Below are 22,875 nucleotides of genomic sequence, written 5' to 3'. Positions count from 1 at the left end.
TTCCAATCTCTCTCTTCCTCTAAAGTTTTTGCCCTCTACAGCTTCCTCTAGTACCATGGAAGTCATTCCTTCACGTCTTAGCAGATGTCCTATCATCCTGTCCCTTCTCCTTATCAGTGTTTTACACATATTCCTTTCCTCTCCGATTCTGCGTAGAACCTCCTCATTCCTTACCTTATCAGTCCACCTAATATTCAACATTCGTCTATAGCACCACATCTCAAATGCTTCGATTCTCTTCTGTTCCGGTTTTCCCACAGTCCATGTTTCACTACCATACAATGCTGTACTCCAGACGTACATCCTCAGAAATTACTTCCTCAAATTAAGGCCGGTGTTTGATATTAGTAGACTTCTCTTGGCCAGAAATGCCTTTTTTGCCATTGCAAGTCTGATTTTGATGTCCTCCTCGCTCCGTCCGTCATTGGTTATTTTACTGCCTAGGTAGCAGAATCCCTTAACTTCATTGACTTCGTGACCATCAATCCTGATGTTAAGTTTCTCGCTGTTCTCATTTCTACTACTTCTCATTACCTTCGTCTTTCTCCGATTTACTCTCAAACCATACTGTGTACTCACTAGACTGTTCATTTCATTCAGCAGATCATTTAATTCTTCTTCACTTTCACTCAGGATAGCAATGTCATCAGCGAATCGTATCATTGATATCCTTTCACCATGTATGTTAATTCCACTCCTGAACCTTTATTTTATTTCCATCATTGCTTCCTCGATGTACAGATTGAAGAGTAGGGGCGAAAGGCTACAGCCTCGTCTTACACCCTTCTTAACACGAGCACTTCGTTCTTGATCATCCACTCTTATTATTCCCTCTTGGTTGTTGTACATATTGTATATGACCCGTCTCTCCCTATAGCTTATCCCTACTTTTTTCAGAATCTCGAACAGCTTGCATCATTTTATATTGTCGAACGCTTTTTCCAGGTCGACAAATCCTATGAACGTGTCTTGATTTTTCTTTAGCCTTGCTTCCATTATTAGCCGTAACGTCAGAATTGCCTCTCTCGTCCCTTTCCTTTTCCTAAAGCCAATCTGATCGTCACCTAGCGCATTCTCAATTTTCTTTTCCATCCTTCTGTATATTAATCTTGTAAGCAGCTTCGATGCATGAGCTGTTAAGCTGATTGTGCGATAATTCTCGCACTTGTCAGCTCTTGCCGTCTTCGGAATTGTGTGGATGATGCTTTTCCGAAAGTCAGATGGTATATCGCCAGACTCATATATTCTACACACCAACGTGAATAGTCGTTTTGTTGCCACTTCCCCCAACGATTTTAGAAATTCTGATGGAATGTTATCTATCCCTTCTGCCTTGTTTGACCGTAAGTCCTCCAAAGCTCTTTTAAATTCCGATTCTAATACTGGATCCCCAATCTCTTCTAAATCGACTCCTGTTTCTTCTTCTATCACATCAGACAAATCTTCACCCTCATAGAGGCTTTCAATGTATTCTTTCCACCTATCTGCTCTCTCCTCTGCATTTAACAGTGGAATTCCCGTTGCACTCTTAATGTTACCACCGTTGCTTTTAATGTCACCAAAGGTTGTTTTGTCTTCCCTGTATGCTGAGTCTGTCCTTCCGATAATCATATATTTTTCGATGTCTTCACATTTTTCCTGCAACCATTTCGTCTTAGCTTCCCTGCACTTCCTATTTATTTCATTCCTCAGCGACTTGTATTTCTGTATTCCTGATTTTCCCGGAACGTGTTTGTACTTCCTCCTTTCATCAATCAACTGAAGTATTTCTTCTGTTACCCATGGTTTCTTCGCAGCTATCTTCTTTGTACCTATGTTTTCCTTCCCAACTTCTGTGATGACCCTTTTTAGAGATGTCCATTCCTCTTCAACTGTACTGCCTACTGCGCTATTCCTTACTGCTGTATCTATAGCGTAAGAGAACTTCAAACGTATCTCGTCATTCCTTAGTACTTCCGTATCCCACTTCTTTGCGTATTGATTCTTCCTGACTAATGTCTTGAACTTCAGCCTACTCTTCATCACTACTATATTGTGATCTGAGTCTATATCTGCTCCTGGGTACCCCTTACAATCCAGTATCTGATTTCGGAATCTCTGTCTGACCATGATGTAATCTAATTGAAATCTTCCCGTATCTCCCGGCCTTTTCGAAGTATACCTCCTCCTCTTGTGATTCTTGAACAGGGTATTCGCTATTACTAGCTGAAACTTGTTACAGAACTCAATTAGTCTTTCTCCTCTTTCATTCCTTGTCCCAAGTCCATATTCTCCTGTAACCTTTTCTTCTACTCCTTCCCCTAGAACTGCATTCCAGTCGCCCATGACTATTAGATTTTCATCCCCCTTTACATACTGCATTACCCTTTCAATATCCTCATACACATTCTCTATCTGTTCATCCTCTGCTTGCGACGTCGGCATGTATACCTGAACTATCGTTGTCGGTATTGGTCTACTGTCGATTCTCATTAGAACAACCCAGTCACTGATCTGTTCACAGTAACACACCCTCTGCCCTACCTTCCTATTCATAACGAACCCTACACCTGTTATACCATTTTCTGCTGCTGTTGATATTACCCGATACTCATCTGACCAGAAATCCTTGTCTTCCTTCCACTTCACTTCACTGACCCCTACTATATCTAGAGCGAGCCTTTGCACTTCCCTTTTCAGATTTTCTGGTTTCCATATCACGTTCAAGCTTCTGACGTTTTACGCCCCGACTCGTAGAACGTTATCCTTTCGTTGATTATTCAATCTTTTTCTCATGGTAACCTCCCCCTTGGCAGTCCCCTCCCGGAGATCCGAATGGGGGACTATTCCGGAATCTTTTGCCAATGGAGAGATCATCATGACACTTCTTCAATTACAGGCCACATGTCCTGTGGATACACATTACGTGTCTTCAATGCAGTGGTTTCCATTGCCTTCTGCATCCTCATGTCGTTGATCATTGCTGATTCTTCCGCCTTTAGGGGCAATTTCCCACCCCTAGGACAAGAGAGTGCACTGAACCTCTATCCGCTCCTCCGCCCACTTTGACAAGGCCGTTGGCGGAATGAGGCTGACTTCTTATGCCGGAAGTCTTCGGCCGCGAATGCTGATTATTTATCAATAATTTAGACAGTGGCGGGGATCGAACCCGGGACCGAAGACGTTTTGATTATGAATCAAAGACGCTACCCCTAGACCACGGGTACACATGACTAAGAATTACGTTTTCAACTTGTAAGTGATGTGCCTTGTATGTTTCCACACGCGGTTAGCTGCTTGTAGTAATCGATTTACAAGATTTTGTTGTACACGGGTCTCAGTCAGTTCAAAAGATTTCAAATTGAGCCTGAGCTGAAGAAAATGGAAAACTCGCATCATGAGGGCCATTTTAAAAGATCGTTAAATGTTCTCTATTATAATTTCCTTTTTTGCGCAAATTTTACTCTCATATTTGATACTGTAATCATATACAAGAAGACGATATCTCATTTGGAAAAAAACATGTTTTTGATAAACGTATTTGCTAAATATTCACAGAATTCATTTAACATAGCAAAACGTTCACAGATTGTAAAAGTTGTGAATGCAAAGCCACTGAGAGTTAATGAAGGGGCGCTGCTCTTTTATCTTCTTCCTATATTATTGCCTTCTGTCGTTAGGACCTGAAGCTGGGCAGATGTAAATTTCGTAGTTGTAAATATTTTGACCCATAAAGGTTACTTAAATATATCTATTGTATCGTCTCCGGCACTGAGTCAAGTCACCACCTTGTACGTTAATCATTTTTGTTGCGATTTGCAGGCCGGCCGAAGTGGCCGTGCGGGTAAAGGCGCTGCAGTCTGGAACCGCAAGACCGCTACGGTCGCAGGTTCGAATCCTGCCTCGGGCATGGATGTTTGTCATGTCCTTAGGTTAGTTAGGTTTAACTAGTTCTAAGTTCTAGGGGACTAATGACCTCAGCAGTTGAGCCCCATAGTGCTCAGAGACATTTGAACCATTTGTGATTTGCACATGTTACAGGGAGACATAGGCGAAGTTGGCGGCGGGGTGTTCGGACGCATACCTTCGGACACAGTTTTCATCCTTTCATTAATTAATTTTCAGTTAAGTGACCGAACGCCGCTGAGGATATGATTATGGTAATTTCTCGACTGTATGCAATATTTTGCAATTAAAACTGCACGATTTTGATTTATTTCCGTTTCCGAACTGTGACGTATGCCAACCCACTTAGTGACTCAATAATATGTAGATACGGAAATAAAGAACGCGAGGGTGGGTTTATAGAAGGTATATTGTTTTATAAAAGCAGGGATGTTTATTGTGAGACACAGTATTGTGTATATCATAATAAAATTATCCATCCCCAATAGGGATTGCCTCGATGTCACGGCTGTTCTATCGTACAAGTTACACCATTTGCAGATCGTTAAATTATCGCAGCATCCTTGAGACAGCTTTAACTTTTCTCTCTTTACCGCTCGTTAAAAGGCTGCGTAGCAACTCCTCAGTGTGACGTTCGTGCTAATGATGACTGAATACGGTACCATCTACGTAAGTTGTGCAACTTGACGATAACTTCATTTCCTCTCTTCCGAATTACCTCAATTGTAACTACGTAATTTTGATCATTAGCTATTTTCTGTTTGCTGCAAACTTGAGTCTTGATATTATCTTTAAGGATTAAGGTCAGGCTTCGAGGAGCAGACATTTGTTACAAGCTGTATAAGTTACTGTGCGCTACTCTCAGAATGTTCACGAGTGTTAAGCCAAGTGTGTAAATATAAATGTGGTACAGCTGAACTGCACGTTCTTGTGTTATTAATAGTTCAGACTTTTATTAAAAATAGTATAGGCCAGAAAATTTACCTAACTACTGTTACAGTTAACTAAAATTGATTTTATATAAAAATATTTAAGTTTTAAGTGAATTTCAGGTTTTATTGATAGTTCATTAGTTTTCCACGCTGTGACATGAAGTTTGACCTTGTGGTTCACCACTTTAATTTTTTTAACTTTTAGCTCTTCGTCTTCAGGCTACGAGTGGCCTACCGGGACCATCCGACCACCGTGTCATCCTCAGAGGAGGATGCGGATAGGAGGGGCGTGGGGTCAGCACACTGCTCTCCCGGTCGTTATGATGGTATTCTTTACCGAAGCCGCTACTATTCGGTCGAGTAGCTCCAGAATTGGCATCATGAGGCTGAGTGCACCCCGAAAGAAAAATCACTTTACTTTTTTGAAACTTTGTCAGAGTTTTACTTGGTAAAGGAAATAACTTTAATATTCAGCCCAATGGTTTCGAATAGATTCTTTGACTTTTATAGAAATTTTTAAAACTGTCATTTTATCAGTTTTGCAATTTCTCTGTTGTGTTTTGAAAGTGAGTGTAATGAAATGTTTGTGAAAATCCGTCATTTAACTTCCTCCCAGCACCTTACCACTCTCTGCCTGATCTCTAGAACTACAAAACTGTAACGAAGTATTACATGATGAATAGTTTGATTCATAAAACGCCAACACACGAACCAAATAAGCATGACAGTAATGAAGAAATTTAGATTTCGTCACAGAATCTGCGTTGAACCTCCGAAATTATAAATATGTTTCGAAATTCTGATATCTGGGAAAGAAGTTGAGAAATTGGAGGAAACTCTGCTCTACATAAATAAAAAACACGTCGTAACCTCACTCTAAACTTTATTTTCTTTTTATTTAAGAGGCATTTTGGAGGCTGTGGTTCGTTATTAGGTGACAGACTGAATGCATAGTTCGTCTCTCTCTCGTAACAGAGCATCGAGTGACATTACACTGAGTGCACTATCCGAAAATTACCTTGAGCAGTTAAACAGAGAACCGACTAGTGGAGATAACATCTTGGACCTACTGATAAAAAAAAGACCCGAACGGTTCGACTCTGTAAGCTCAGAACAGGGAATCAGTGATCATAAGGCCGTTACAGCACCTTGGACCTACTGATAACAAACAGACCCGAACGTTTCGACTCTGTAAGCGCAGAACAGGGAATCAGTGGTCATAAGGCCGTTGCAGCATCCCTGAATATGGAAGTTAATAGGAATATAAGAAAAGGGAGCAAGGCTTATTTGTTTAGCATGAGTAATAGAAGGCAGATTTCAGACTACCTAACAGATCAAAACGAAACTTTCTGTTTCGACACTGACAATGTTGAGTGTTTATGGAAAAAGTTGAAGGCAATCGTAAAATGCGTTTTAGACAGGTACGTGCCGAGTAAAGCTGTGAGGGACGGGAAAAACCCACCGCGGTTCAACAACAAAGTTAGGAAACTACTTGCGAAAGCAAAGAGAGCTTCACTGCAAGTTTAAACGCAGCCAAAACCTCTGAGACAAACAGAAGCTAAACGATGTCAAAGTTAGCGTAAGGAGGGCTATGTGTGAAGCGTTCAGTGGATTCGAAAGTAAATTTCTATGTACCGACTTGACAGAAAATCCTACGAAGTTCTGGTCTTACGTTAAATTAGTAAGTGGCTCGAAACAGCATATCCAGACAATCTGGGATGATGGTATTGAAACAGAGGATGACACACGTAAAGCTGAAATACTAAACACCTTTTTCCAAAGCTGTTTCACAGAGGAAGACCGCACTGCAGTTCCTTCTCTAAATCCTCGCACAAACTAAAAAATGGCTGGCATCGAAATAAGTGTCCATGGAATAGAAAAGCAACTGAAATCGCTCAACAGAAGAAAGTCCACTGGACCTGACGGTATACCAATTCGATTCTACACAGAGTACGCGAAAGAACTTGCCCCCCTTCTAACAGCCGTGTACCGCAAGTACTTCTAGATGATTGGAAAAGAGCACACGTAGTCCCAGTCTTCAAGAAGGGTCGTCGAGCAGATGCGCAAAATTATAGACCTATATCTCTGACATCGATCTGTTGTAGAATTTTAGAACATGTTTTTGCTCGCGTATCATGTCATTTCTGGAAACCCAGAATGTACTCTGTAGGAATCATCATGGATTCCGGAAACAGCGATCGTGTGAGACCCAAGTCGCTTTATTTGTTCATGAGACCCAGAAAATATTAGATACAGGCTCCCAGGTAGATGCCATTTTCCTTGACTTCCGGAAGGCGTTCGATACAGTTCCGAAAGTAAGAGCCTACGGAATATCAGACCAGCTGTGTGGCTGGATTGAAGAGTTTTTAGCAAACAGAACACAGCATGTTGTTCTCAATGGGGAGACGTCTACAAACGTTAAAGAAACCTCTGACGTGCCACAGGAGAGTGTTATGGGACCATTGCTTTTCACAATATATGTAAATGACCTAGTAGATAGTGTCGGAAGTTCCATGCGGCTTTTCGCGGATGATGCTGTAGTATACATAGAAATTGCAGCATTAGAAAATTGCAGCGAAATACAGGAAGATCTGCAGCGGATAGGCACTTGGTGCAAGGAGTGGCAACTGACCCTTAACATTGACAAATGTAATGTATTGCGAATACATAGAAAGAAGGATCCTTTACTGTATGATTATATGATAGCGGAACAAACACTGGTAGCAGTTACTTCTGTAAAATATCTGGGAGTATGCGTGCGGAACGATTTGAAGTGGAATGATCATATAAAATTAATGGTTGGTAAGGCGGGTGCCAGGTTGAGATTCCTTGGAAGAGTCCTTAGAAAATGTAGTCCATCAACAAATGAGGTGGCTTACAAAACACTCGTTATGTCGAATTCGAGTGCGAATGCACTTGCGTTAATTTAAATCATTTGGGTTCGAAATAAATTGTAAGTACTTTTTCTTAAAGCTCTTGACCAACGTTAATCTTTCAATTCTTCTTTAAGCGCATGTGCGTTCGTTAAATTAGAGACATCTTGCTGTCAAATTTTGGTGCGTGTCCATTTTTATCATCTGAGCCTGTTGATAATTGCCTTGAAGTGCAACGTTTTGCTCGCCATTTCGAACACACATGCGCCGTTAGAAATCACTGGTAGCTGACTGCTTTCAATTTAAATTTAACTGTTTTTAAAGAAAGAAATTCTTGCAGACAAGGGCACTATCTAAGGTGTAAATTTGATCAGTTATCAAATGCACCATAAAGTTATTTTACATCTATGTTTCAGAAATTGATGGTGGCTCAGTTCATTGACCAGTCTACGGCGAGAAGCGTCCCAATTAGTCCGTAGCTTCGGTATAGATACTTTTTACGTTTGACATCAGGTGACTTTTTCCCATTTTGTTCTGTATGTTTGTCAAGAAATTTGGTCGTTGTAAGGAAAGTGTGTTTAAAATTTATAACCCACACACACACACAAAATGGCCATCAAGACACCTGGTATAACCTGAAGATGGTAATCACGCTGCCATAGGCCTAGTGTAATAAAAATACAATCGAAGACAGCATAGTCTTGGTCTCATAACATTATACGAGACTGAAAATTTGTTTGTGTCTCAAATGGTGTTAATCCCCGTTTGCCCAGTCCTTCTGTCCCAAAGCAGCCAATCAGCTGCACGCGTTCCAGAAGTAATTTAAAAATGTTATCTGAAGAAGGGATATGTATTGAGATGCACAAGAACAACAGATTTTGAATTTGAAGTCGTAAATCATGAGAGCAGATACATCGTGCAGATATACGTAATGTAACAGGGATTTTCGGTGCGAACTTTATGCAGTAGTGCCGACGGCTTTGCCACAGTAGTAACACCAGTTCCCGTCAGCTTACCGAAGCGCTGCTGGTGTTGGCTAGCAACTTGTATGGGTCACCGTGTGGGTTTGCCGAGAGCTGTGGCAAACGGGGTGCACTCAGCGCTTGTGTGGCAGTAAAGGAGCTAATTGATTGAGAAATACCGATACTGGTCAAAAACCGACAACCGCCAGGAGAGCGGTGTGCTGCCCACATGCCCCTCCGTATCCGCATCCGGTGACGCCTACGGGCTGAGGGATGACACGGTTGCCGTTCGGTACCGTTGGGCATTCAACGCCTGCGCTGACGGTGTCTCTGAGCACTATGGGACTTAACATCTAAGGTCATTAGTCCCCTAGAACTTAGAACTACTTAAACCTAACTAACTTAAAGACATCACACACATCCATGCCGAGGCAGGATTCGAACCTGTGACCGTAGCGGTCGCGCGGTTCCAGACTGAGGCGCCTAGAACGGCTCGGCTACTCCGGCCGGCGTGCTGACGGTGTTTCTTTCTTTTTGTGCGGTCGTACCAAGATAAGATTGTCACAAGACAGCAGAAGATCAGGGGGGAAGGGGGGGGAAATGGGGGGGGGGGGGTAGTACGGAACCGAAACGGTAGAAAACTGAAAGGGAGAGAAAGAGTAAGTAGTGAAATAATGAGATGTGAAAGCGTTTTGTGAGCTACACTGGACTCGAAGACACCCGACCCCTGAGCGAGGATTGGTGAGACGCCGGCGAGCGCGGTCCGGCCCCGGCCAGTTCGCCGCTGGGGCGGCTGGCCGACCGCTGGGCCGGCGCCGGCTCCGGCACCGCAGACGCGCTCGCCGCTCCCCTAATGACCGCCATCGTTAGCGGCCGCGCCACCCACTAGCCCGCAGCGCACGGCTGCCGCCGGCTTTTGTGGGAGCCTCGCGAAGGCGGTGCCTCTCAAGACACAGAACTGCGGACACCTCGTGCTTACCCATCTTTCTGGTACGTAGAGGAGATAATGTGATGCTCAGTTACAATTGCTTCTTCCTCTTTAAATGCAGTGACTGTGTAATAAGTTCACGGGCTAATCACATTTATGTGACCACCTCCTGTGCTCGACGTTAAGGAGCAATAACAACGACAGCGGTGGGCGCCAACACTGGCAGTGAGGGGCATAAACGATGATTTTTTTTCGACGTTTACAAACAGTAAGGGTTAACCGATGGGAGGATACAGAACAAAGAAGTTCTGTTGGACTTTTGTCCGGAAATGCATGGTTTCCACGCTAGAGACCACTTAGTCAATCGTATATCATTACAGAGACCGTGGTCTAATACCGCTGTAACCTGCAGCCACAGTTCCAGTATGTGTTGAAAATGGTTTCCATGTGCCTCAACGCGCCGTAGCGAGTTATTTCTCACAAGTTCATATCGGCCAGGCTGAATCCGGACAGAGTATAAGGCAGCATGAATAAGCTGCTCCAGTGACTCCACATCTTGAATGGGCTGTGGATACACGATACTTCTGAGATGGCCTCATAACCAGAAATCGCACGGGTTGAGATCCGGTAAACGAGCAGGCCATGTAAATGGACCGCTCGTCCGATCTGTCGACTATGGAAGACATGATTGAGTTGCGTCCGGACCTTAACGGCAAAGTGGGCTGGAGCACCGCAAGAAATGCCGGTAGATCCGGCCTGTTAGGCGCCGTGGAAGGAGGTCCCAAAATACGGTTGACAGTTATCCCGGCCCACATATTCCGGCTGCACTGATGCTGATGATTTGCTGCCACCATACCATGGGGTTACCGTATACTATCCAATAGGTGACTGTTATGAAAGTTGAAGTTACCACTCCGCGTAAAAGTGGCCTCCCATGTGAATGGGATGGATGATACAAATCCGGGAATCGTGGTTGCCTGGCGAAGAAACCAGTGACAAAACTGGGCCCTATGTGGAAAGTCTGTAGCTAGTAAGCCCTGCACACGCTGTAAGCGATGAGGGTAGCAACAATTGTCATCGGAATGTTCCACACGGTCCTCTATCTTACCCTGCACTGGCGGGCCAACTGCCTGGTACTGACACGGCGGTCTCCTTCCACAGTGTTAATCTGGTATCCGAACTCTTCGGGTATGTCCTTCATGATTTCCTGCTTCCTGAAGCGATCCTGTCTCAGCCAAAGGGCGAAACATTGTTGCAAACATTGAATGCTGTGGTCGTTCTGGGCTGAGATAGGTCTGGGATAGGCCTTTCCGTAAGTCGGCGAGCTCTCGATTCGAATAAGGAATCAATGTGTGCAACTCTGTATCACATCCAGAATTAGGTGACTCAGCGAAAGAAGGGAGTCGGACACAACATTACCAATTACTATGGCGCTAGGGCATGACGTATAAGGAACAATAATACTCTCTAGGAGGAAACTGTGCATACTGTCTGTGTTTACATTGTACAGCACGTATTAGACCACTGTCTCTGTAACGAAATATGACTAACTAAATGGTCTCTAGCATGGAAACCAAGCATTTGTGGACGTAAGTTCATTAGACCTTTATTTCCTTATCCTCTCATCGATCAATCCATAAAATTAGTACTCTGTGGGAAAATCACTCTGCATAACGCTGAAAACAACGCACACGTTGTCGTAAGGCGGAAACGGAGCGGCTTATTTGATGTCCTATAGTGCATGATCACTGTCTTTTCGGACAAGGGTGGAAGTATTTTCGAAACGGCTAACTTCGTCAACTGTTCACGTGCGCCGTGGTTAAAGCATACCGTGCATGGCAAAATGGCGCTATACAATACTGGCGCCAAGGCAGCTGGGTGCACGAGGGGCCGTAGGTAATAGGAGTGAATGACAGCTGCGGAGATGTGTACAGGCGATCAGAGTTGCAAATGTTGAGCAATTTACAGTCCAGGAGATACCAACAGTGTCTCCCCTATGACCGTTGAGGGGGCATTGATGAATATGGGCTTCGACAGCAGGCGCCTGCTTCATGCACCCATGCTGACTGTTGTTCATCGGCGACGAAGGCTGGAATTTGCACGTCAGTACGGCAACTGGGTATCCACTGACTGGTAAAAGGTGACTTTTTCAGATAAATCGCGTATTATGCTCCATCGAAGAGATGGCCGTTGGCTTAACGGCGGGAAACGTCCGAAAGCAGACACCCTGGAAATATCGTCAGAACGGTCCAGGTCGAAGGGCATTCCCTGGGTTATCGTTCTGGAAGGCACAGTGGATCAACACAAATATGCCTGTCCAGCTCTACTTGCGATTTGTTTTTCCTCAGCATGATTCTATCTACCAGCAGGACAATGCAATATGTCAGTCACACAGAGTGCAGTGAACGTGCTTCGTTCGAAGAGCCCCAGAATGAGTTTACCGTAATTCCCTAGCCACCAAATTCCCCGGATATAAAGCTAGTCAACAATCTGTTGGACCACGTCATCGGGCTTCGCGCTACGAATCCTCAACCAAGAAACCTACCGCGGCTGGCCACAGCGCTGGAGTCAACATGGTTCCACATCCCTCTCGTTACCTACGAGTAACTCAGAGAGGCTCTTCCTACCTGTGGTTCGTGCTTGAAAAAGTGGTTATTCAAGCTTTCGTCAGGTAATCATATTAATGTGATTGGAGAGTGTAGTATTATTACGACACTTGTGAATCGAGAACTGTGAGTTCAATTAACTTAGTTGAATTTTGCAAACCTGATTTGATGAAATAATTTAAGAAGTCCTACTTGTGGAATTCTACTAATTTTCATACCGTGAGGATTGCGTGGGCGTGCCGGCGCACGCTTGTCGATACAAAGCAGTAGGCCTACGTCTGGTTCCAGTAATGCTAAAACTTAAGATTCGAAGATTCACTAAAACCACAAAAATCGCTTCAGACATGCTACAAAACATTTAATGTCAGCATTGAAATTGAAAGAAAGAGACGAACTCACTAAGGTTATTACCATATTTACAAAGTAAATATTCACATCGTTATAAACGTTTACATACAAAATTGTTTATATAACCGATAAATATAATAGACACTATACTTGTGCGTTCAACACACTGTTGTGTATACCAGGTGATAAAAAAGTCAGTACAAATTTGAAAACTGAATAAATCACGGAATAATGTAGACAGAGAGGTACAAATTGACACACATGCTTGGAATGACATGGGGTTTTATTAGAACCAAAAAATACAAAAGTTCAAAAAATGTCCGACATATGGCGTTTCATCTGATCAGAATAGCAATAATTAGCATAACAAAGTAAGACAAAGCAAAGATGATGTTCTTTACAAGAAATGCTCAATATGTCCACCACAATTCCTCAACAATAGCTGTAGTCAAGGAATAATGTTGTGAACAGCACTGTGAAGCATGTCCGGAGTTATGGTGAGGCATTGGCGTCGGATGTCTTTCAACATCCCTAGTGATGTCGGTCGATCACGACACACTCGCGACTTCAGGTAACCCCAAAGCCAATAATCGCACGGACTGAGGTCTGGGGACCTGGGAGGCCAAGCATGATGGAAGTGGCGGCTGAGCACACGATCATCACCAAATGACGCGCGCAAGAGATCTTTCACGCGTCTAGCAATATGGGGTGGAGCGCCATCCTGCATAAACATCGTACGTTCCAGCAGGTGTTTATCAGCCAGGCTAGGGATGATACGATTCTGTAACATATCGGCGTACCTCTCACCCGTCATGGTAGCAGTTACAAAACCAGAATCACGCATTTCCTCGAAGAAAAAAGACCCGAGAACGGTAGATGTGGTAAATCCAACCCATACCGTGACTTTCTCGTCGTGCAATGGAGTTTCTACGACAGTTCTAGGATTCTCGGTATCCCAAATTTTGCAGTTGTGGGCGTTGACAGACCCTAAGAGCGTGAAATGAGCTTCGTCGGTCCACAACACGTTACTCAACCAATCGTCATCTTCCGCCATCTTTTGAAACGCCCACACCGCAAATGCCTTCCGCCTCACTTAATCGCCAGGTAACATTTCATGATAACGATGGATTTTGTACGGATAGCATAGGAGAGTCCGCCTCAGTACCAAACAAACAGTAGTGTATGGAATGCCGGTGCGACGTGCGACTGCACGAGCGCTGACTTCCCCGTGCATAGACGAACCCGCTACAGTCTCCATTTCTTCCTGAACTGTCTCAGCAGCATTACGCCTTGTGCTCGGTCGGCCACTACGGGGTCTATCGTCTAAACAACCCGTGGCTTCGAACTTCGAGATCATTCTCGCCACAGCTGCATTTCTCAACGGTCCTTTACCCGTTCGGCCGGCCGTGGTGGCCAAGCGGTTAAAGGCGCTACAGTCTGGAACCGCGCGGCCGCTACGGTCGCAGGTTCGAATCCTGCCTCGGGCATGGATGTGTGTGATGTCCTTAGGTTAGTTAGTTTTAAGTAGTTCTAAGTTCTAGGGGACTGATGACCTTAGGAGTTAAGTCCCATAGTGCTCCGAGCCATTTTTACCCGTTCGAATCCCCTTCCTATGGCGATAGGATCGTAACGCTGAACTAGCACATTACCCATTCTGATAATACAGCTTCACTAAAGGCGCCTTTTCAGGTAACGTCAACATGCTGCGACCGCTGGCGCATCTGATTCTCTTTCTCATTACAGCTCCTTTTATACACGATTCTCATGCGCAGTCACTGACGTTTTGCTGTCCAGCGCCATCTGTCGGACATTTTGTGAACATTTTTTTTGTTCTAATAAAACCCCATGTCATTCCAAGCATGTGTGTCAATTTTTACCTCTCTATCTACAGTATTCCGTGATTTATTCAGTTTTCAAATTTTTACTGACTCTTTGATCACCTGGTATATTGAAAGTAGCCATTGATTGTCCACATTTTTGTTATTATTGAACAAATACACAACTTGTCATAAACAATTTTTGAGCATTTTAAATTATAGTGCTAAAACAACATTTTCATATATACAATTTAGATAAGTATTAGCATACCGTGATTTGTCCTGATATTCCAATTTTTTTACGTTCATTTAATGAGAATTTAGTAAGTCTACGCTTTTAAGATGGATATTTCAATAACGTAGTAGTACAGATGTAAGATGAAAAAAAACATGATCTACAGTAGTTATTTTCCATTCGATTTATAGTGTGTAAAGTCTAAATACAAGTCGGTCATTGTGTAATTTTCAGCACGCAATAAAGTAATATTACTCCGCAAAATATATATATATATATATATATATATATATATATATATATATATATATATACAAGGTGAGTCACCTAACGTTACCGCTGGATATATTTCGTAAACCACATCAAATACTGACGAACGGATTCCACAGACCGAACGTGAGGAGAGGGGCTAGTGTAATTGGTTAATACAAACCATACAAAAATGCACGGAAGTATGTTTTTTAACACAAACCTACGATTTTTTAAATGGAACCCCGTTAGTTTTGTTAGCACATCTGAACATATAAACAAATACGTAATCAGTGCCGTTTGTTGCATTGTAAAATGTTAATTACATCCGGAGATATTGTAACCTAAAGTTGACGCTTGAGTACCACTCCTCCGCTGTTCGATCGTGCGTCAGTGAAAAAGACCAATGAAAAGGTGTTAGCATGTGGACGTAATGTGCTGTTCCAGTCTCTACTGTACCTAAGGTCCATCACCGTTCCCTTTCGATCCCTACGTAATTCGGTGCCCTCCGATACACACGATCGAACAGCGGAGGAGTGGTACTCAAGCGTCAACTTTAGGTTACAATATCTCCGGATGTAATTAACATTTTACAATGCAACAAACGGCACTGATTACGTATTTGTTTATACACTCCTGGAAATTGAAATAAGAACACCGTGAATTCATTGTCCCAGGAAGGGGAAACTTTATTGACACATTCCTGGGGTCAGATACATCACATGATCACACTGACAGAACCACAGGCACATAGACACAGGCAACAGAGCATGCACAATGTCGGCACTAGTACAGTGTATATCCACCTTTCGCAGCAATGCAGGCTGCTATTCTCCCATGGAGACGATCGTAGAGATGCTGGATGTAGTCCTGTGGAACGGCTTGCCATGCCATTTCCACCTGGCGCCTCAGTTGGACCAGCGTTCGTGCTGGACGTGCAGACCGCGTGAGACGACGCTTCATCCAGTCCCAAACATGCTCGATGGGGGACAGATCCGGAGATCTTGCTGGCCAGGGTAGTTGACTTACACCTTCTAGAGCACGTTGGGTGGCACGGGATACATGCGGACGTGCATTGTCCTGTTGGAACAGCAAGTTCCCTTGCCGGTCTAGGAATGGTAGAACGATGGGTTCGATGACGGTTTGGATGTACCGTGCACTATTCAGTGTCCCCTCGACGATCACCAATGGTGTACGGCCAGTGTAGGAGATCGCTCCCCACACCATGATGCCGGGTGTTGGCCCTGTGTGCCTCGGTCGTATGCAGTCCTGATTGTGGCGCTCACCTGCACGGCGCCAAACACGCATACGACCATCATTGGCACCAAGGCAGAAGCGACTCTCATCGCTGTAGACGACACGTCTCCATTCGTCCCTCCATTCACGCCTGTCGCGACACCACTGGAGGCGGGCTGCACGATGTTGGGGCGTGAGCGGAAGACGGCCTAACGATGTGCGGGACCGTAGCCCAGCTTCATGGAGACGGTTGCGAATGGTCCTCGCCGATACCCCAGGAGCAACAGTGTCCCTAATTTGCTGGGAAGTGGCGGTGCGGTCCTCTACGGCACTGCGTAGGATCCTACGGTCTTGGCGTGCATCCGTGCGTCGCTGCGGTCCGGTCCCAGGTCGACGGGCACGTGCACCTTCCACCGACCACTGACGACAACATCGATGTACTGTGGAGACCTCACGCCCCACGTGTTGAGCAATTCGGCGGTACGTCCACCCGGCCTCCCGCATGCCCACTATACGCCCTCGCTCAAAGTCCGTCAACTGCACATACGGTTCACGTCCACGCTGTCGCGGCATGCTGCCAGTGTTAAAGACTGCGATGGAGCTCCGTATGCCACGGCAAACTGGCTGACACTGACGGCGGCGGTGCACAAATGCTGCGCAGCTAGCGCCATTCGACGGCCAACACCGCGATTCCTGGTGTGTCCGCTGTGCCGTGCGTGTGATCATTGTTTGTACAGCCCTCTCGCAGTGTCCGGAGCAAGTATGGTGAGTCTGACACACCACTGTCAATGTGTTCTTTTTTCCATTTCCAGGAGTGTATGTTCAGATGTGCTAACAAAACTAACGGGGTTCCATTTAAAAAAAACGTAGGTTTGTGATAAAAAACATACTTCCGTGCATTTTTTTATGGTTTGTATTAACCAATTACACTAGCCCCTCTCCTCACGTTCGGTCTGTGGAATCGATTCATCAGTATTTGATGTGGTTTACGAAATATATCCAGCGGTAATTTTAGGTGACCTACCCTGTATATATATATATATATATATATATATATATATATATATATATAATAGATATTTGAAACATGTAAACGTCGTATAGTTTATAATTGTATGAATGGTGACCTAGGTGTAAGTTGCTCACTTGACTCTAGTTGTTCGTCACATGACCCAATTTTTAAATAGGCGGGCAGAGTACGTTTAGTGGTCTTTTGATATTCGCATCTTGGTGGGAAAGGCTTTTCATTGGGTTAATCATGAAATTCTTCTAAATAAGCTTAAGTATTGATATGAGTGGAACAGTGCACAAACGGTTTAATTCACACTTAACTGGAAGAATGCAGAAGGTTGAAATTAACAGTACAGATAGTCTGCAAAAACCAACAGAGTCCTCTAACTAGGGGAGTATCAAGAATGGCATCCCACAGGGTTCAACTTTGGGTCCCTTTCTGTTCTTAATATATTTAACGACTTGCCACTCTCTATTCATGAAGATGCAAAGCTAGTTCTTTTTTCTGATGATATAAGTATAGTTATCACACCCAACATGCAAGAATCAGCTACAGAAATTGCAAATAATGTCTTTCAGAAAACTATTAAGTGGTTCCCTGAAAATGGACCCTCACTAAATTTTGAGGAAGCACAGTTTACACAATTCTTTACAGTAAATGGCATAACACCACTGATAAATATTGACTATGAACAGAAGTCTGTTGCTATGGCAGAATACTGAAAATTCTGGGTGTGTGCATTGATGAGAAATTGAATTGGAAGAAACACATCGATGCTCTGTTGAGACAGTTAGGTGCAGCTGCTTATGCTATTAGGGTTACTACAAATTTTGATGATAAACATATCAGTAAATTAGTCTACTATACCTACTTTTATTCACTTCTTTCATATGGCATCATATATTGGAGAAATTCATCATTAAGAGAGAAAGTATTCATTACATAAAAGCGTGTAATCGGTATAATAGCTGGAGTCTACGCAAGATCAGCTTGCAGACATTTATTTAAGCAACTGGGGATATTAACAGTACCTTCTCAACACATATACTCACTTATGAAATTTGTAATTAACAACCCACCCAAATTCAAAAATAACAGCGAAGTGCATAGCTACAACCCTAGAAGAAAGGATGATCTTCACTGTTCTGGATTAAATCTCACTTTGTCACAGAAAGGGGTGAATTATGGTGCCACAAAAATCTTTGGTCATTTGCCAAATAGTATTAAAAACCTGACAAATAGCCAACAAACATTTAAAAGCAAATTAAGAGAATTTCAGAATGACAACTCCATCTGCTCAATACATGAAATCTTAGATACGGAGTAGTAACTGTACGAAAAGATCACAGTAATTACTTTGTGTAAAGAGAACTTATGTTAAAGTGACATGTTCCACATCATTACGAGATGTCGTATTCTTGATCTATAGAACAAGGAATAATGTATGTGTGTATGTATGTAAGGTTGTTTGTTAAGGTTCGTGGGCCGATGAGCTGCATGAGTTCAGATGTTGGTGGTACACTGAATTATTTCGATGTAACTTACAAATATTCCAGTGTAACACTCTAAGACTTAGAAATATTCTGTACAGCGAGTGCAAGTATAGCTATCAGTTAATGAACTTCTTCCAAGGTGAACTTGGGATTGTAAGTAAAGTTAAATGGAGTAATTGTTACGAGTTTAATTCATTTTGAGTGATGTGGTGCACTTTACTGTGCCTTTGGTATAGATTCATTACTCCCTGCAAACGCTATGCTTGCTCTGATAAGCCAATCAATCGATTTTCTATTCCTCTTCTATATTTAAATGTCAGACTTCGTAAGGCCACCATTCGAAACATCTTGGTGATTGATGTGGATAAACTGACAGTATACTTTAAGCCTGTATTTAGTCTACTGTACTGAGAGATCAGTCCTTTATATCTTCATTCTGTTAATCCACACATTAACTTATGTTGTTATATAGAATTTTCAGTTATGATCCTGTTGGATTAAGCGACCTGATACAGATACTGATACTTCTATAAGAAAGCAACAGCGTTTGATCGAACACCTACAGTACAGATGAACCATGTGCAAATTTAAGGTCATGTACTCACCCTCTAGTGATTAGATGGCAACAGATAGATCCCAACTCCTGATTAATTGCACATTATTTTGTTAGTTACCAGCCCCAGTAAATTTTGAAAATATTAATATAATACAATTTTCAACATAGGATTAAATAGCCAACTGGTAGCAAATAAACAGTAGGTACACTGACATAGGTTTCGACTCCTAAGCGGTGTCTTCATCAGAATGAAACATTGCTGTATCGTAAAACTGCATAGCTAAAAAGCAATGTACTTTTGACTGTAGTTTAACTGTTCGAAAATCTGAATATTCCTTTATAACAACGTAATTTTACGATTTAGCTACGTTTCATTCTGATGAAGACACTCCTAGTAGGTGTCGAAATCTAGGTCAATGTACCTACTGGTTATGTGCAACCGTTTGGCTGTTTAATACAATGTTGAAAGCGGTATACGGTCTCCGCGTAACAGCCATGTTCAAAACGATAGTACAATTTCCTTATTTTTGAGTGCTCTAAAAATTACACCCGGGTTGAAACTTATCCTGCATCATCATGTTTGACTTCGGTTTTCCTCAAAAACTGAAGTGTAATGCCTTACATCTTTTGACAGGAGGTACTTTTTTGGCACGCCACTAGTTTTCAAAGCCTCGTGGAAATAGGTGGTTTTCGCAGTGCGGCCTCTCGTTGTGGGATGAGTGTCGCAACAAGTTCCCATGTGTGTACACTCTTTTTTTCTTTTAATGCACTATGAAATGTTTAAAATTGTAGAGAGCTGTAACAATTGTTTAGGCTCTTAAAAATATATAGTGCCTTCTGTAAATGTATCTTTCTTGTAAATGTATTCGAAAGTGTGTATGTCTGTAAATACACTAGCTTATCTTATTTTCCGGACCAGTTTTATCTTAGGAACTATTCGGTACAAGGCTCCTTTCTGGTCGAAAGATACAGCGCATTTGTTGGTTTCATCATCATTTTAGACTATGAGTCGACTGCTTAGATTAAGTAAGACCACTAACATTTCCACTACAGCTGCGATATCAACGAACGTTACAGGCCTAGACCGGAAGAATTTATTTCGAGCTTGGATAGATTTTGAATTCGCAGTTACATGTACATCAAGTTCGTTTCTACTGTTTTAGAGTTCTTGAGGGCCGGAGCTACTTTTTAATCCCCAGTTTGTCTTCTGCAGCTTTCCCTTCGCTAATACATTATGTAGTTACAGCTAAATTAGCTGCCTTCCAACCCGGGGAAAGACATTCTTTATCGCGAAAACAATGACACCGAGACAAAAACGGCGGCTGCTGAACGGCGGTTAACCAGCACAGCGCTTCCGCCGCGTGACGCATTACACGTCCAATAAAGGGGACTGCGTAAATCACGAGCAGCAGTTCTCGAGCTAGGAGGCGATGTATACCGAGGGCGCAGAATTAGCAAAGCTACAGCTTTACGTAGAACTACAAAAGGGAACTGGTACATCACTGGCTGTGATTTACGTTTCTGTATTTCAGTGAGAATACTAGCAGAGAGACACAAACCTGTCCGCACCTCACTTTAGGTGATTTTCAGGCTTATTCTTCAGTCTCTACCGATATTAGACTTTAAAAAAATGGTTCAAATGGCTCTGACCACTATGGGACTTAACTGCTGTGGTCATCAGTCCCCCAGAACTTAGAACTACTTAAACCTAACTAACCTAAGGATATCACACACATCCACGCCCGAGGCAGGATTCGAACCTGCGACCGTAGCGGTCACGCGACTCCAGACTGTAGCGCCTAGAACCGCACGGCCACTCCGGCCGGCTTAGACTTAAAGACATATAGTTTTCGTCGTTAGCAATTACTGGTATTTGATTTGATTTTTATATCTATCATTTCAGCGACGTTCTGGAGTATTGGAGAACATTGATGCCTGATCTAGATTGTGTCCATCATATTGCTGTAAATGTTCAGGGTAACGCCTAAAATAGATGTACGCAACCTGTGGCTCGCAAGTATCAAAGCGGCCCAAGAAGGGAACATCTATGACTCGATCGTAAAATAAAGATCCATAAAATTCGGTTTATGTAAAACTATTATAAATTGAATACTTTTGGTATAAAACTCCGGCCATTAAACGCTATTCTCTCCTCGATCCATCTCCCATCCCTTTTTTTCATTTTTTAAGTGTGAAGTATATTATATACTGCCAAAAAATACTCGTCTTCTTCCAATGTGGCCCACGTAAGCTAAATGGTTGACCACCCATGTCATAGATAATAAATGAAATTCACCTCACTGGACAAAATGTTGGATACCCCTCAAAAGACAATAGTGGATTTGGTGCAATGTCATTGCAGAACTTTTATCAGGCAGTCATGTTGCCCACCACAGCTGACGGAAGTGATGGTCTTTCAGTGGTGTGTGTTCTCATTATTCGGTTTTAAGAAATCAGCACAGGAAGATGGATCGACTTGGAGACGTGACATAATGTCAAAAAGGATCCACTGTTTTTGGAGTTGCTCGTGAGAACACTATCAAAGAGGTTGCCCGGTTTGTTGGTGTACAACGTTAGCTGTTCAACTTTTCTCCGAGGACTGATGTGCCACCCACAGACGTGTAACATTGCATAAGAACAGTTGTAGACAACGATCCTAACCAATAGAGAGTGGAGTCGAGTGTGAAGCCGTTTCAAACTCGACATGAATAGCCATTCTCAGTGAATGCCGTCCATCTCATCCAACTTTCGAATGAACATTGCGAGTGCAGTGATCACGGCCTCACATAAAGCTGCACGTCCTCAGTAGGCCAAACAGCATGGAAACTGGACAATGTTTGACTAGAATTGTGTGGTGTTCGATGAGTCACGATTTTGTAACTTTTCAAATGATACAGCGTGTTGAGAGCATCGACGACCCGATGAGATGATTAACCAGTAAAGTTTGGGAAGTTTTAGGTAAGGCCGGGGGCGGTTCCGTAATGTCTTTGGTGTGTTTATATGGTGCAGCGCGTTCGGTCACAGTGAACATGAACCAGGATGTTTATTACAACATTCACGGTAAAGCAATATTTTCCTACTTCTACGTCTTCCTGATTAATATGCTGCGATACTCAATTCTTCCAAGTCAACGACATCCAACGTGACTATATTATACACACATCCAAATAACATTCATTGATATTTGTTCTGTCACATCTATATGTGCATGTGTGGAAATATTTTATAAAAGTTTTACGAATGCTATTCAAAGTAATGTTCACGGCACAATGACAGTAATGTAAACTTTTATATGCTTCTTTTCCCTGTAAATCTGTAACGTAAAGATGTGTAAGTGAAATCGATATTGTAAATTACTGTATAAAATCTCACTCTGTGCATAGTTAAAAAGTGTAATTCACTGGATGCGATGTACCCTGACACGAAAGGGTGCCGAAAGTTACCGCGGCCACCAAAAGACGGTGTATTAGTTAGTCGGTAGGCAGACAACCAGCCGTAAGAAGTTAGCTGAACAAGACCCACCAAATATTAATATGAACAGTGCTGTACATTATTTATATCTGCTGACAAGTGAGTCAGTACGTAACAGAAATTTGTACGCACGCAGAGAAATAATGAACAGTGCTCTATGTGTCATATTGTTGCTAAAAACGTGATTTATAGTGATCGAATGGACAAAATCATCTGTTCTTTATAAGAATATGGCTTTTTGTAGGATTTATGTGAACTCCTATTAGATGTAA

The sequence above is a fragment of the Schistocerca piceifrons genome, chromosome 4 (assembly GCF_021461385.2).
Source record: "Schistocerca piceifrons isolate TAMUIC-IGC-003096 chromosome 4, iqSchPice1.1, whole genome shotgun sequence".
Classification (NCBI taxonomy): Eukaryota; Metazoa; Arthropoda; class Insecta; order Orthoptera; family Acrididae; genus Schistocerca; species Schistocerca piceifrons.
The sequence above is the reverse complement of the archived record's forward strand: the minus strand, read 5'-3'. Positions refer to the sequence as shown.